This window comes from Schistocerca cancellata, chromosome 10, assembly GCF_023864275.1.
Source record: "Schistocerca cancellata isolate TAMUIC-IGC-003103 chromosome 10, iqSchCanc2.1, whole genome shotgun sequence".
In the NCBI taxonomy this organism is placed as follows: Eukaryota; Metazoa; Arthropoda; class Insecta; order Orthoptera; family Acrididae; genus Schistocerca; species Schistocerca cancellata.
The window spans coordinates 162,133,765-162,149,413 of NC_064635.1; the positions used below are offsets into that span (position 1 = coordinate 162,133,765).

At 44.9% G+C, this 15,649-nt stretch overlaps 1 protein-coding gene across 5 annotated transcripts in view; it reads left to right on the forward strand.

Moving 5' to 3' along the window:
• Positions 1–15,649, forward strand: part of LOC126106859 (spectrin beta chain) — a 484,283-nt gene that overhangs the window by 59,375 nt on the left and 409,259 nt on the right. For all 5 annotated transcript variants that reach the window (XM_049913255.1, XM_049913253.1, XM_049913254.1 and 2 more), the window contains exon 2: positions 10,990–11,043. The gene's annotated coding sequence lies outside the window, so the exon portion shown is untranslated. The remainder of the gene's footprint in view (positions 1–10,989; positions 11,044–15,649) is intronic.

Genomic DNA, 15,649 nt, shown 5'->3' on the forward strand with positions numbered 1-15,649 from the left:
ATTACACTTAATTTTAATTTCCTTTTCAATACTATTTCTTCTCTCTCTCTCTCTCTCTCTCTCTCTCTCTCTCTCTCTCTCTCTCTCTCTCTCTCTCTCTCTCTCTCTTCCCCCCCCCCCCTCCACTCCCTCTCTCCATCTTTAGTTATCTATCTACTTACCTATCTATATACTACCCACTTAACCTTCACAAGACGAACACATGGTCTGGTTGTAGTTGCGCGGCTCAACGAAACGTGAAACGAGTTGTTTACTGTAACAGGACACACGCAACAGCGTTATGAGTTTACACTAGACTTCATTAGTGAGCCTGTGAGAATGTTGCGTCACGAGGTTGAGTTGCACAAACTGCTTGGCGTGTCGGGGAAGGCTGTTAGAACTATACATAGATAAGAACAACGGTAGCCTCGTCAGCGCTCATTCTTGCTGGTATTTGCTACTCACACATTCCAGCCCTTCGTACACGCCGGGATTAACTGTCAGGGTGCCGTATAGCATCGCGAGAAAGAAGCAGTGGAATTTTGGAATGCTTTAAATGTCCTTGTGAAACTGACGTCATTTTGGCTTTTGTCGACAACATACTTTCACGTGACTCTGCAAGATAGACTGTTACGTCGTATAAACATCTGTTGGGTTTTAAGCTTGCTATCAGATAGTGTGACTGGACTTGCATTCGGGAGGACGACGGTGCAAATACCCGAACGGCATCCAGAATAGATTTTCCGTGATTTCGCTAAATCGCTCTAGGCAAATGCCAGGATGGTTCCTTTGAAGGGGCACGGACAGTTTCCTTCCCCACCCGTGAAACATTCAGAGTTTGTGTTCCATCTCTAATGACCTCGATGTTCACGGGACGTTGAACCCAAACTTTCCTTCCTTCCTACAGCATGAGCTATTCGGGCACCGCCTTGCGACTGATTGTCAGCTTTGCTTCTCCCAGTGCCTGTCTACTACTCGAAAGTTTCGCAGAATCTCTACTGCGTAGTTTGCTGGAGAAGCGCTCGAGGAAGGAAATATACTGCGAAAAATGGATGAGTCCAGGCGTTGTCTGCAGTAGCTGGGAGCGTGTTGTTTTCACAATTCTTAAGGAATTAGAACTGTACGCCGTATTCGTTCCTAACTGCAGAAGCCGATCTTCTGTCGGCAGGTGTTTGGCACTTGCGTTTTTCTAACAGAGAAAGTCGTTACGCAGCCTGATACATTTAGGCTGTCATTTGTCTACCTAATCACATACCATAAAACGATAAAAAGTTACTTGGTTTTTGTAATTTATCGCTGATCATATTGCGCAATGATATCAGGTCGTTTATTCTATTTACACAAATCATTATATTGAGGGCTCAACTTTGATCTTTCCACGAAGTTATGATCACATGCTGTTGGTAGCAAATATCTGGCGACCTAAGCTCACTGTATACAGTCGAGTTATTTGCGAACAGCCTCACATTTCTTTCATTCGTACCTGACGTTACTTTAACTTCTGACGAATCCTGCCCAAAGAAGAAGCGGTGGGTATTGTTGGCTTGGAATCTTTATTTCACCCGCATTGTTGTTCAGGTATTCCTTAAGGAAGTGTTTCTTTTTTGTGCGGAATGACGCTGAAGGCTTCTCGTAAGTTAAAAACAAAATAAAAGAATCCGTGTGGAGGTACCTCTCCGACGATAGACGATAGTGTTTAAATGTTCTATCAATCAAAAGTCGAAACCCAAAATCTTACCACTCTACATTTGAACACTGAGTCAGTTGTCCATCTCACGCGTAATGCATTGAATGACTTTCCCTTGTGTGATATTCGCTCCTAGCGTCGACACATAGGTGAAGGGATTGAAGGGGGGGGGGGGGGAGAGACGGGATACATTTCCCACTCCACCTTTGTTCCAGAGAAGCGTTTGGCCGCGCACTTCCCTTCATCAGTGTACGTCATACAATTTCTTTTACCCATACTCTTCCAGTGTCCTCGCCATTACTGGAGACAGTGTCACAGCTCTTGACCCGATTCTGTGAATATTTCTCTCCGGTCTCTTCTGTTAGTTCGTTGAGCATGCTGTTAAGTCCCCAGAAACAACGTTCAATATCCATCAGAAGTAATTTTCGGATCGTAGAAGTCGCTCATTGTTCGCACCGTCTTTAAAACATCGTGCCTTGCAAGGATGGGAATGTAAGGCGCTGGAGAAAGCACCTGCCCCGCCTTTGCGAGGGCAGTGTGTTGAGGGGAAAGGTAGTGTGCAGTGTAGCTCTCGTCATTGTCTTCGCATTGGCAGTTGCTTTCAACGTGGCTGCCAGACTACGCGAGTTCTCCTTTAAGCGAGGCTACGGTAGCCATTAGCGCGCAGTCGCACCATCGCTTTCAAATTACGGCGGCCATCCATCAAGGGAGAATATCAGTGGCAGAGCTGCTGGCGCCTCGCGGATGACAGATGGTAAGCGTTTGAAGGGCACGTCTGCCCTCGTTGACATCCTGTGTATGACGAAGACGGGATTACGTAGTCGGCGGCATCGCATTAAATCTCACTTACCAAATTTCGAGTAGAAAAGTGCTGATTTTCTTACTTTTCACGAAGAAAATTGCCTCAGGTGGAAACCGGGTAGTGTAAACTGGAATCTTCTTTAAAGGGCCTCCATATGTCACAAAACAATGTCAAACTTTACTTAGTTTGTAAAATTTCTGATTTTATACGGCGCTACTTGTTAGTAAAACATAGAACGTATTTGACAGAAATTTCGATTGACGGCATGTTTGACTGGTGGAAGTTGCTTGTATTGGTGTTTCGCCGAACTTGTTTCGCGAAATTTATTGCAATTCATCTCAGTGTATCGTTTTTCCAAAACTGTGAGAAAACTACAGGATGACATTTATTGAACTTTACGAAATAGTATCTTCATAACTTCTGAACGATTTGCGTTTTGGCGTTCAAAATGCACGGTTGGTCATGGGGCATGATGGGAATTAGTTAGCGTATGCATGGTTTGGCTTAGCGACGAAGCTCACTTCCATTTGGATGGGTTCATCAATAAGCGAAACTGGCGCATTTGGAGGACTGAGAATCTTCACCTTCAACGGATGATTGTGGTGTGCAGTGTCCAATCACGGAATAATCGGTGCGATATTCCTTGATGGGACGGTGACTACCGAACAGTACGTGAAGGTTTTGGAAGATGATTTCATCCCTATTTCCAAAGTGACCCTGCTTTCGACAAGATGTGGTTCAGAGATGTGAGATCAGCCGCATCGAAGCAGGAGTGTGTTTGGTCCTGGAGGAGCACTTTGGGGACCGCATTCTGGCTGTGGGGTACCCAGAGGCCACTGACATGGGCCTGGATTGGCCTCCATATTCTCCGGATCTGAACCATGTGACTCCTTTTTAGGGGCTATATTAAAGACAATGCTGAGCTGAAAACAGCCATTCAGGTGGTCATCGACAGCATCGATGTTCCGACGCTCATCCCAAGGGTGACTGGCATATCGAACATGTCGTAACCTAAGTCCGAATATCCATAGTAACGTTAACATGTTGAATAAAGTGTGTGCACGCTGTGATTCGTAACTAATTTAATTTTTTCATATAGTTCAATAATTGTCACCCTGTACGATCAAGGATAAAAAATAGCACCAAAATGGTCGAGGTGCTGCGTCTTTCCCAGTCATATATGACGCAGTAAAAGGGTAGGAAGAAGCTCAGTGTTGTACGCGCAACATACAAGCGGGAATGCCATAAAATAAAGAAAAAGCTCTCCTTTCACGGACGTTGTGTATGTTCGTGGTATTTTAATAAATCATTAGAGGACCAAGTAGAACCCGCCAGGGTAGCAGAGAGCGCTAACGCGCTGCTTCCTGGACTCGGGTAGGCGCGCTGGCCCCGGATCGAATCCGCCCGGCGGATTGACAACGAGGGCCGATGCGCCGGCCAGCTGGTATGTTGTTTTAGGCGGTTTTCCACATCCCACTAGGTGAATACCGGGCTGGTACCCATGTTCCGCCTTAGTTACACGGCTCGCAGACATCTGAACACTTTCGCACTATTCCATGGATTACACTCGACGCAGACCTGAGGGGTACGGGGTGGCGGCAGAAAGGGCATCCGGCCACCCCTTAACCATTAACATGCCAAATCCGATTAACAATTACTGACCCTGCGTAACTGCAGGACAAGGCTCAAGCGATAGAATAGAATAGAATTAGAGGACCAAGTAGGAGACAATAAATTTTCTCATACTTGTCTTCTTTTCCATTGTAAGAGCTAAGCAGCTGTAATAGTTTTGTTAGCCGATTTTCATCTGTATAGCCCCCCCACCCCCATATCAACCATTCCCTGGAGCAGCGTCTTATTTTCTTTCTCTTCTCTACAGACATTATTAAAGTCAATCCAAGAGATACTTCCTCTGCATTGGTACCCATCTCCACACGTTTCAAAACACTCCACAGCATGACTAGCGTCTATTTCAACAGGCATGTTAAATTGACAAACTTTGTTGGTCTCAGTACAGGCTTGTTTGACAGACCCATAGATAGAAAAGAACCAATTTTTGGAAAAGTTTGATGCAGTACGGGCTACTTGAGAGACGTTGCAAGAAATGGTAACACATCTATTTAAGGCAAATTCTGAAAAGTAAAGATGAACAGTCATACCACAGTGAGGCCAGCGACTTTGCGTAGGCTCTTGTAACCAAGGCGACCTTACGCCCCTCTCTGTCATCGTAGTCTTTCTTTATAAGTACTACAGGATTTTAAGCCCAACTCCTGGTGATAAATTTTCTACGCCAGTTCTTAAAAAACTAGGCTTATTTTGAAAGCATTATTTCCGAGCGTTCTTTAATACAAGACAGTTTTAAATTATGCTTAATGCATAGCGTTAAAGCCTGGCGGTTGTTGTATAGTTCCAGGTTCGTATCTCGCATTAGTAACGTTGCTAGTGCTCTCAAAGTACACTGAAATTTGATACGAACCATACGAAATGCGGTATTGTTAAATAAACATCAGTGATATAGTTCCGTCTGTAGAAATAGTGTTTTATTTTCTGTGTGACGTTTCGGATTATTGCACCAAATTTTAATTTACCTTTAATAGCATTTTCATGCGATTAGTGCTTCAAAATCGAAATTTTATTTTAATACAAAGTGAGTATTTGTAAACAAATATGGTATTTAAATAAAAGTGATGAGATTATAACCAGCAAGTTTACGATGGGAAGATCTTTGCTCTGTGCAGTCAGCCACCGAGAAATTTGTTACTTAGTATCTTAATAAGTAACTTAACAGTGCTTGGAAATATTCTGATTTTCAAAGGCGGTAGTTCGAGCTTTTAAAACAGTGTCGTACTTCTTTAGGAAATTGGTGTCCGAGCACCGATCCTCTATGTATGAACAAAATAGAAAAGAAGCATACCCTAAGATAATCCACATAAACGTATTCAACAAAAAACTGTATTTTTGCATAATGGTTTGACCCCTCTCCCACGCCGAATGCTATTTACGACACACGTTTGCCCACTGAACCACGCATAGACGAAGACTGAACACGTTCTGGTATGATATGTGGGAGTTGCGAGCTGCATTTCAAATCTGCATCCTGTTAAGTGTTAGCAGAGGTAACGGTAGTTTCTCGCGGACCTTGGACCTCTTCCTGCCGGACGAATAAGCACGCATGCGGAGTTACAGTTGACGTGGTACGGTAACAGAAGCGGCGCTGGTGGCCCGTCAGTAGTGAGGAAGCAGAGTACTAACGACCGGCAGTCAAAACACACCGAGCGCAGCCGGAAAAAATAACCAGAGCTCCTGTTACACTGGAGGCTGTCTCTCTCCGACAGTGTTGTCAGAGCTGCCTCCTGTGCCCCCCCCCCCCCCCCTGTCCGCCCTCCCACAGCAAGCATCTACGGCGTACGCAAGGGCATTTCAAGTTGTTTTGTAAGAAACTACTTCCTACAGGGAAAAGCGGCTGTTCACTTTGGACTCCTACTGACTCGCGTACATCACGTGCGGTGGTATTAACAATAGTAGGTTTTAATAAAGCAGCCAAGAAGGAAGCAGAGCAGCAGCAGACTTGGCTCATGGCGTGCATAAGCTCACTCCCCACCTACCCGTTGGCAACGTCGCCGATGACAAACTACGGAAAAGACCGCGCTCTAGAGCAGTCTGTGGAACGCATGTAACGGGCGGGACGATTATTCTTGTACTAATTATGTAACACTTAGCTTAAGTTTACCGTTTTAAGTACTTAAAAGTATTTCCCTAGATACGGTGTTACTGGGCGTGGGTATGTGGTACGCCAGTTGCTTTATCCCGAGTTTTGAATCTCCTCTATCAGACGGTGGTGGTGGTGGTGGTGGTGGTGGTGGTGGTGGTGGTGGTGGTGGTTGCTGCTGCTGTAGCTACACTGTCAGAAAAAATGGAATATCCTCAAGGACTGTTCAGAGGCGCCAGAGTATGATATATGCATACTGAGGCGCTTAAGTGTTAGTGATTCATTTGTCACGGTCATCGGCGATCAGAGGGATCCTAGGGGGTTTGTCTGTGCACCCTGTGTGTTGACTGTTCGCAGGTCGACCGAGCGAGGTGGCGCAGTGGTTAGACGCTGGACTCGCATTCGGGAGGACGACGGCTCAATCCCGCGTCCGGCCGTCCTGATTTTGGTTTTCCGTGATTTCCCTAAATCGCTCCAGGCAAATGCCAGGATGGTTCCTCTGAAAGGGCACGGCCGACTTCCTTCCCTAATCCGATGAGACCGATGACCTCGCTGTCGGGTCTCTTTCCCCAAACAAGCCAAGCGAATGTTCGCAGGTCATGGTCTATTGCCTAGCGTTGCTGCCTCCGGGAATTAGAGTAGTAGTTTCGAGTGAGTGGATTACGTCTGGCAAAGTTAAGCGATAGTGAATTTAGTGTTTACGCAGCAGAAAATAAAAGTGTAACGTTAATTTACTCTCTCTCTCTCTCTCTCTCTCTCTCTCTCTCTCTCTCTCTCTCTCTCTCATGGTAAAATTGAAAAGCAGTAATTTAACAAGAATTGGGATGAAAGTAGTTCAGATTCCCCAGTCCAACGTAGCTTGTCGCGAGGTTTCTCTTTGTCACTAGCCGATCTGACGAGAGTTAAAAATCCTCTTCCGGAGACTCTGAATTGAGGTACACACTCCTGCCCCGTTGAGATTTTTGGCTGGAAACTTTTACAGCAGGCAGCCCTGCTCACACAAAGTGAGAGTAACAGATGTTTAAAGATCCTCTGTTCGTTCTAAACACAAAATTCTGTCAGCTAATATTTTATAACCAAATTATTTGCATTCCTGGTATTGCTTCCAGCATGAATAGCAGTAAGTAATAGCTTTGATGAAGCACAAAAATAAAATTTAAACAATTCGGTAAGCAAAGAAATTCGGTAAGCAAAGAAATTCGGTAAGCAAAGAAATTCGGTAAGCAAAGAAATTCGGTAAGCAAAGAAATTCGGTAAGCAAAGAAATTCGGTAAGCAAAGAAATTCGGTAAGCAAAGAAATTCGGTAAGCAAAGAAATTCGGTAAGCAAAGAAATTCGGTAAGCAAAGAAATTCGGTAAGCAAAGAAATTCGGTAAACAAAGAAATTCGGTAAACAAAGAAATTTGGTAAACAAAGAAATTCGGTAAACACAAAGTTCATTTTTTGTGCGTGCTGCAGATAAAAACTGAAATATCATTCATAGTCACGATTTTGAACATAAACCTAATTTCATGTACGTGGAAATGGGAGGGGCATTGAAGAGGAGGTACGTTCTTATGGATATAGCTGATTAGGCACAGGGGGATGAGAAGCTTAATAAACCTGCCAGGTCAAGAAAAAAGTAGCAATATTGCTTATCTTGGGGTTCGGCTAAAAAAGATTTACGGTGTTAAGATATGTTGATTTATTTATGATTGAAAAATTAATAGACAGTTAGCAGCATTCTGTGTATGTGAATATATTTACACTGCCGGAAAAAATTAACACTCTCAAGGATAAGCTCATTTTGACAAGTTATGTGGCAGGTAGTTCACCACCGTAGCAATACATAACAATTTCAAATCAAACAGTCACAAAAATCGCGTAAACAGCTGCATAAATGCACAGTGTAACCTCCTTTGGCGGCAACGCAAGCGCCTGTTCTCGCATGCAACACCAGATAAATGAAAGTGCCAGATGGATTCCTGCGATAATTTTCCCAAACTTCTCGCGCCTGTTACAATTTCACAATCGATTTTTCAGGCTCTGGGCAGCGAGTGAGGTGTGCTGACCTTGCTGGCAAGGGCAGTTCTTCCACACCACGAAGCGTATGTTGCATGGCATCAGCTGTATACGGTCGTGCACTGTCGTGCTGAAAAAGCCTCCCACCTTCCTGTCGAAGAAATGGCAGTAGCACGAGGATAACAGTCTGTGCAATGTAGCCGGCAGAAACACCAAATATGACCGCGAGTTATTGTTAACTGTCACTCCCCCCTACCCCTGGACCATGAAGCCTGTGATGGGGACCCTTGCACAGTGGGCGAATGCATTCTGGAATAGGCAGCTCACGCCATACACGCGAACGTCCTTCACTCGCACACATACGGAATCTGCTCTCATCTCTGAAGATAACAGACCGCCTTTCCACTCTCCAATCGACCCTTTAACAACAAGAAGAAGAAGTCACGATGGATGTCGTAGTGTCAGTAATAGCCTTGCCCGAGGCACACGTGATTTTAGTCATGATGCCAGCAAATGGTTCCCATTGGCCCCTGGTGACATACGTCCAACAAGTCTCCGAATTTCGTCCCTCGACGACATTCGGTCGGTCACCGCTGCTCTCACAATGCTTAGACCAGGGATTCCCAACCTTTTCAGCTGGCGGACCCCTTCTTCAGTCGAAAATCCACGGCGGACCTCTAGTCAGTCAAGAGCACAGTAACTTTAAATACCAGAGCGAAACCCTTTGGAAGTGGAAGCTTCTTAATGCAAGTGCCATGTTCCCAATGACTCCCCCCCCCCCCCCCTCCCCTCCGAAGTATCAATAGTCTTTGGTTTAGAGATGAATGAAAACAACTTGAAGGTCAAAAATCGACTTATGAAATAGGTAGTGCACTGACAAAGCAAGTTTTAACATTTAACGATGCCTGGGGCCGCATACGTGCCAGCGAGCGCTGTGATTGGTCGACAAAGCTCGCTCCGCGCATGCGTAAAAGGTTTCTGCGCATCTAGCGCCGTGGGCCGGCGCACAAACGACCCCCGTATTGTTGCGAAACAGTCGATCAGAGAAGCCGCATTCTCCGGCACTAGACTGTGTATACGTTCTCACTTAGGAACCGCAAAGGTTGCTTTGGAATACGACCTGAAGTAAAAGTACACATGTTTTACACACGAAAAAAAAATAGTGATGAGCTTCATTTTCACATTTTTAGTCAATAATTTTACTCATTATTTTCACGATTTGGTGAAAGGTGGTCGCGGACCCCCTAGAAAGAGCCTGCGGACCCCTAAGGGGTCCGCGGACCACACTATGGGAAGCCCTGGCTTAGACTATGACATACGTCTGCACTAGGCGGGATTCCACAACCCGGTCACCACGCGTGGCGATGTTCCATAGACCACTGTTGAAAGCAGCGACACACAACCGATACATTGTTCCCAACATGTTCGGCAATCCGTCAATACGTCCATCAAGTTTCCTGCAGGCCCACAGTGCGAGCCCTTCCAGATGGCTGAAGCTGTTCCACAGGAGTACGTACCCGCCGGTGGAGCATGGTTGTACCCTGGAATGAATGTTGCGAACTCCGTTCAGCTCTAAAATTGGTACAGCAATTGCCTGCAGAGTCAAAACAGATGATTGGTTTGTGGGACGCTCAACTACTCTGTTATCAGCGCTCGTACGAGTTCCCCATCTTTACATAGTCCAATCTTGCCACTTGTACGAATGATGAAATGACAACAAAAACACCCGGGCAGAGAAAATTCCCCACCCAGCCGGGAATTAGAGTAGTAGTTTTAAATGAGTTGGTTACGTCTGGCAAAGTTAAACGATAGTGAATTTAGTGTGTACGCAGCAATAGATACAGTGTCGTTCTTAACGAATTTACAAAAATCATTGCCAGTTTGCAAAATACTTTATGGCTTGGGACATGAAGCTGCTGAAAAACAAGAGTTTGCAGTTGAATTCTAGTTGCCTTCGGGCGCACATTTCCATTTATTACAACAGAGTAATCGCATACGACATCTGCTTACATTTTGCCGGCCGCGGTGGCCGTGCGGTTCTAGACGCTTCAGTCCGGAACCGCGAGACTGCTACGGTCGCAGGTTCGAATCCTGCCTCGGGCATGGGTGTGTGTGATGTCCTTAGGTTAGTTAGGTTTAAGTAGTTCTAAGTTCTAGGGGACTGATGACATCAGATGTTAAGTCCCATAGTGCTCACAGCCATTTGAACCATTTTGCTTACATTTCTAACCTGAAATTTCCTGTACTGACCTCTAGTTTAAATAAAGCAAATAATAATGCTGCTCGTGTCCGCCATTTTGAACCACACAAATAACTTACACCTAGTGCAGGCGTGCGCTACTTCACCCCGATCGCAGCTAAATACTCTGTACTTACTTAACTAATAATCGTCTGTTTTACTTCCACAACATTACCACTTCCGAATATTGCCGCTTGTGTAGTCACAAATGTCATCTTCGTCACAGCTCTGACGAAATGCACTCAAAATAGACAAACTATAAGCCGAAAAATAACACACATGCTAACGCTACAGCATACACAATGTTGTACGTCGATGAGTCAGTGCGAGGCCACTCAGGGATGTTCCCAAAATGGAACGTTACAACTGCCAAAAAAACCTTTCTGAAAGGTGTGACACCATTCTGCCGAAACAAAGAAATGTTTGTTTCGCGCTGAAAGAGCCAGGCCGGTCGAAATTAAAGCTCCGCTCTGCGCTGGTAAGGTGTCTCAGAATTTTGCACGCTAGTGCTAACATGTCTTCGCAGTGTCGTGGAGTACTATATAGTGTCTTTGTCTCCCGTGTGTTCCCAGACACAGCCGCACACAGCTGTGGGGTTCCGGAGCTGATTCCTTCGTGACAGAACGGTGAGTACAACATCCGCCTACTTAGCCCCATTGTGTAGCTGCAGATTCGTTTTAACGCTCCCAGAGGGGAAAAACCTGCACCTAGCATTTTCGCATTGTCTTAAGCTTAAAAGCACAACTCGTAGTGTCTTCATTATCATTTAAAATATTTTTTGTAATTCAGTGGTTTATTGCCTTTCCGTCTACCCCACACCGTATCGTATTAACTTCTTCCCCTTCTGTTTTTTTTTTCTTTTCTAGACCACTCTCGTTTCCGCTATATCTTAGTAACAGTTAAATAGTGCAACATGGTGTTGGGTTTCAGGTTTTGTATTACTATTAAATAATGGAATATTTTTTATGTGCCGGCCGCGGTGGTCTAGCGGTTCTAGGCGCGCAGTCCGGAACCGCGCGACTGCTACGGTCGCAGGTTCGAATCCTGCCTCGGGCATGGATGTGTGTGATGTCCTTAGGTTAGTTAGGTTTAAGTAGCTCTAAGTTCAGGGGGACTGATGACCACAGATGTTAAGTCCCTTAGTGCTCAGAGCCATTTGAACCATTTTTTTTTGTACGGTTGGTTTTTTAGACGATGATAATGAAGTAGGAGAATAGTGACATACGATCTGAAACAGCATCTATACAATTTATGAATAAATTTCACGTCAGATGGACTACATGGAAGAGCCCAGATGAGATGCAACAATCGACTTGTAGCCTTCCCAACTAGACAATTTCAAGTGTATTCTATAGGAGGAATTGTTGAACCGGTGGCGCTAAAGGGGAGGGGGAGAAAGAAAGAAAAAAAAAAGAGAGAGGGAGACAGAGAGAGAGAGAGAGAGAGAGAGAGAGAGAGAGAGAGAGAGAGAGTTGCAATAGTATGGAGACCATACAAACCGAACAGGTGGAAAAACAATCGGTATACCAACATGGAAAATTGCACGTTGCGTTGTCTGTCATCAAGTGCAAATCATCTTAATAAATAATTTTCTTTCGGTCGTGAGTGAGATGAAATACACATTCCGAACAATCAAGGAAGAATATCTCTAACCTATTAACACCAGCAGACGCAGATTTATCCCTTGTCATCGCACATCGCGTCACTCAAGGCGCGCATCTGTTTACAAGTTTTGGAAACACTTCACAGTTACACACTATGTGATCAAAAGTATCCGGACACCCCCAAAACATGTTTCTCATATTAGGTGCATTGTGCTGCCAGGTACTCCGTGTCAGCGGCCTCAGTGGTCATTAGACATCGTGAGAGAGCAGATTGGGGCGCTCCGCGGAACTCCCGGACTTGGAACGCGGTCGGCGTTACTTGTGTCATACGTCTGTACTCGAGATTTCCACACTCCTAAACATCCCTAGGTCCACTGTTTCCGATGTGATAGTGAAGTGGAAACGTGAAGGAACTCGTACAGCACAAAAACCTAAAGCCCGGCCTCGTATGTTGACTGTCAGACCAACAGCTGAAGAGGGTCGTAATGTGTAATACGCAGACATCTATCCAGACGATCACAAAGGAATTCTAAACTGCATCGAGATGTACTGCAAGTACAATGACAGTTAGGCGGGAGGTGAGAAAACTTCGATTTCATGGTCGAGCGTCTGCTCATGAGCCACGCATCACGCTGATAAATGCCAAACGACTCCTCACTTGATGTAAGGAGCGTAAACATTGGACGCTTGAACAGTGGAAAAACGTTGCGTGGAATGACGAATCACGGTACACAACCGGTGAACGTGATCGGAGAGCGTGTGTAGCGCCAACAGTAAAATTCGGAGGCGGTGGTGTTCCGGTGTGGTCGTGTTTTTCATGGAGCAGGTTTGCACCCCTTGTTGTTTGGCGTGGCAGCACAGGCCTACGTTGGTGTCTTGAGCACCTTCTTGCTTCCCGCTGTCGAAGAACAATTCGGGGATGGCGACTGCATCTTTCAACGCGATCGAGCACCTCTCCATAATCCACGGCCTGTGGCGGAGTGGTTACACGACAGTAACGCCTGTAATGAACTGCCCTGCACAGAGTCCTGACTTGAATCCTATAAACCACCTTTGGGATGTTGTGGACCATCACCGTATTAAATTCCAGCATTACCGATGGAGGGCACCACGAACTTGTAAGTCATTTTCAGCCAGGTGTCCGGATACGTTTTATCACATAGTGTAGATCAGCAAAGTGCTGTAAAAATGAACTTTATGACGGACGCACAGGGCCTGAAATGCATCGCGTAATTCTATGGAACACGTAAAATTGAGACTGGAGGCGTTGTTATTCCTGCACCTGTGTGTTGAATAAAGTCAAAGTTCACAAATGCAAAATTTGGATAAAATTAAGCTAGTGACAGATCCCCAATGAAAACAAGAAAAAAAAAGAAAAATAGTTTTTGGTAAATCATTGGACAAAATGTGAAATTTGAATTATATGAGACAGCTATATCAGTATCAAGCTACAGAAAAATCACAGGTGCCACCAGGAAAGGGGGATTACAGATTTAGGGCTACGTATACAGAAGACACCAGGAGGCTTTCAAAGAAAAACCTAACCTTAGTCTGGAAAACCACAAGTGGCAAACTGAAGTTAACGAACATCTAAAGGAAATTAACGTTGAAGAAGAAATCGGACAAGACAGAATGAAATTTAGAACTCTAGTTCTCAAAAAAGAAAAAAAAGCTGGGTAGTCAATCCAACAACATTCGGAATGGACAGAAGAACGTAAAAAGATTACGGTGAAGGAATGAAGCAACGCTGGGAGGAAAAGAACACATGCTGAATATCTAATTCAATACCACTCCATAGTTGAACTCAAAACATTGTAGAATTAATATGTCGTACCCGGTAATGGAACCAGGATGTCATTGCGAGCACGCGCCTTACCATCAACAGTTGGTGTACTGCACTGTCAGGACACGCCACCAGTACTGACCCAGCCAACATTGTGTGTCACTGCAAGCGTGCTTGGGAGGTCCAGTTGTTTAAGGCGATTGCTCACGGTAAGCAAAAAATCTGAGTTCGAATACATGTCAGCCACAAATTTCCATTTCATGAGACACATTCATGCCATTGCAGACTCAGCGTTTCTGAAAGAATTGCACTAATATCATTACATTTATTTCATATCTACTGGTTGCATTTAATTAAATTTTAGTGAATGTATACAGGGTTTCTCCCTGTCCCTTTTAATACATATCGATAAACGAAATGTCGCACTACACTAATCTGGGAACGTTCTATCGAATGAGCACGTAAAATTCCTCTTTAAAAATCATTTTGTTTGTAAGGAGAAACGAAACTACGTATCCGTGAACACTGGGCGTTGCAAGACTTGATGAGCGTCGGTCGGTCGGTCGGTCGGTCGGTCGGTTGGTCGGTGTCCAAATAGCGACGTCGTTGGTCCCATCGGATTAGGGAAGGATGAGGAAGTAAGGAGGCCGTGCCCTTTCGAAGGCACCATCCCGGCGTTTGCCTGAAGCGATTTAGGAAAATCACGGAAAACCTTATTAACCAGGATGGCGGGACACGCGGGTTTACACCGTCGTCCTTCCGAATGCGATCCAGAATAACCGCTACGCCACCTCACTCGGTATTTGCCTCGTGTGACTGGTTACACAATACAAAACGAAATTGCAAATATCTGCTGAAACACAAGAGAAAATGCGCTAGGAGATAGACCCAGTAAAAGTTGCTGTAAAGCTTGAGACATGCTTACTGCCTGCCGTGGCGTGTCTATGACAATTACAACGTAACATGCCACGTCGCCTTACCGCATCCTGCCTGCACAACCCTCTTCGGCGAAGATCAGTTGCGAGGTTTGTCCCACGTGGTACAGATATAATGCCCCCTCATTCCCCTCGTAACTGCTTGAGCGTTTACTGGCATGCTGCCTGTGAAAGCGGAAGTTGTGGTGGGGGGGGGGGGGTGTTGTTTTGATGCGGTGCTTCATTGCAGTATTCACAAACTAAAGTTTTTTAATTGCGGACTTTAATGCTGCTTCTCTCGCAGCAGAGTAACACTTTGTGGGCGTTTCGCGAGTAATTTAATCTCACGTTCAAAGTCTGCAATAAATTAAATTCCTGGACTTAGAGCACTTTAATGGAAGTCTCTTTAAAGGGTTTTTTACCGTGGCGTTCTCTTTCCCCGCCTGATGTCCACTAATATTAACAGGGAGCTCATTTCTGTAAGAGTCTGAGATAAACTGTTACTGAAATACCTCGATGATCCAGAGAGAAACGGGGAAAGGTTACAATAAAGTAAGTCAGCGTATTTGTTGATGCGAACAACTTGTGTTGTTAGTCATACGGTTGAAATGGCAGCATAAAGTTTCCAAATAACCAATTCAGATGACTTTTTTTTGCGATATTTTCTGAGAATTTTGGTACAAGGAACCCGTGGTATCCGGTACCTCGTTAGGAATTGAATTTCGTTTTATTTCTCATCCCTGTTTACCTTTCAATTTGTATTGCACAGAAAACACCTGCATTTCTCTGGTTTGTCTTCGCGGCAGTGTTAGTTGACAGACAAGAGTGACTTATAGCAAAGTGGATAGGTTTATTGGCGAGGAGTTGGGCGATGTGCACCTCGTGGGTGGGTTCACTGAATGCAGTGGATGAGCGGATAGAAGCAACTGTG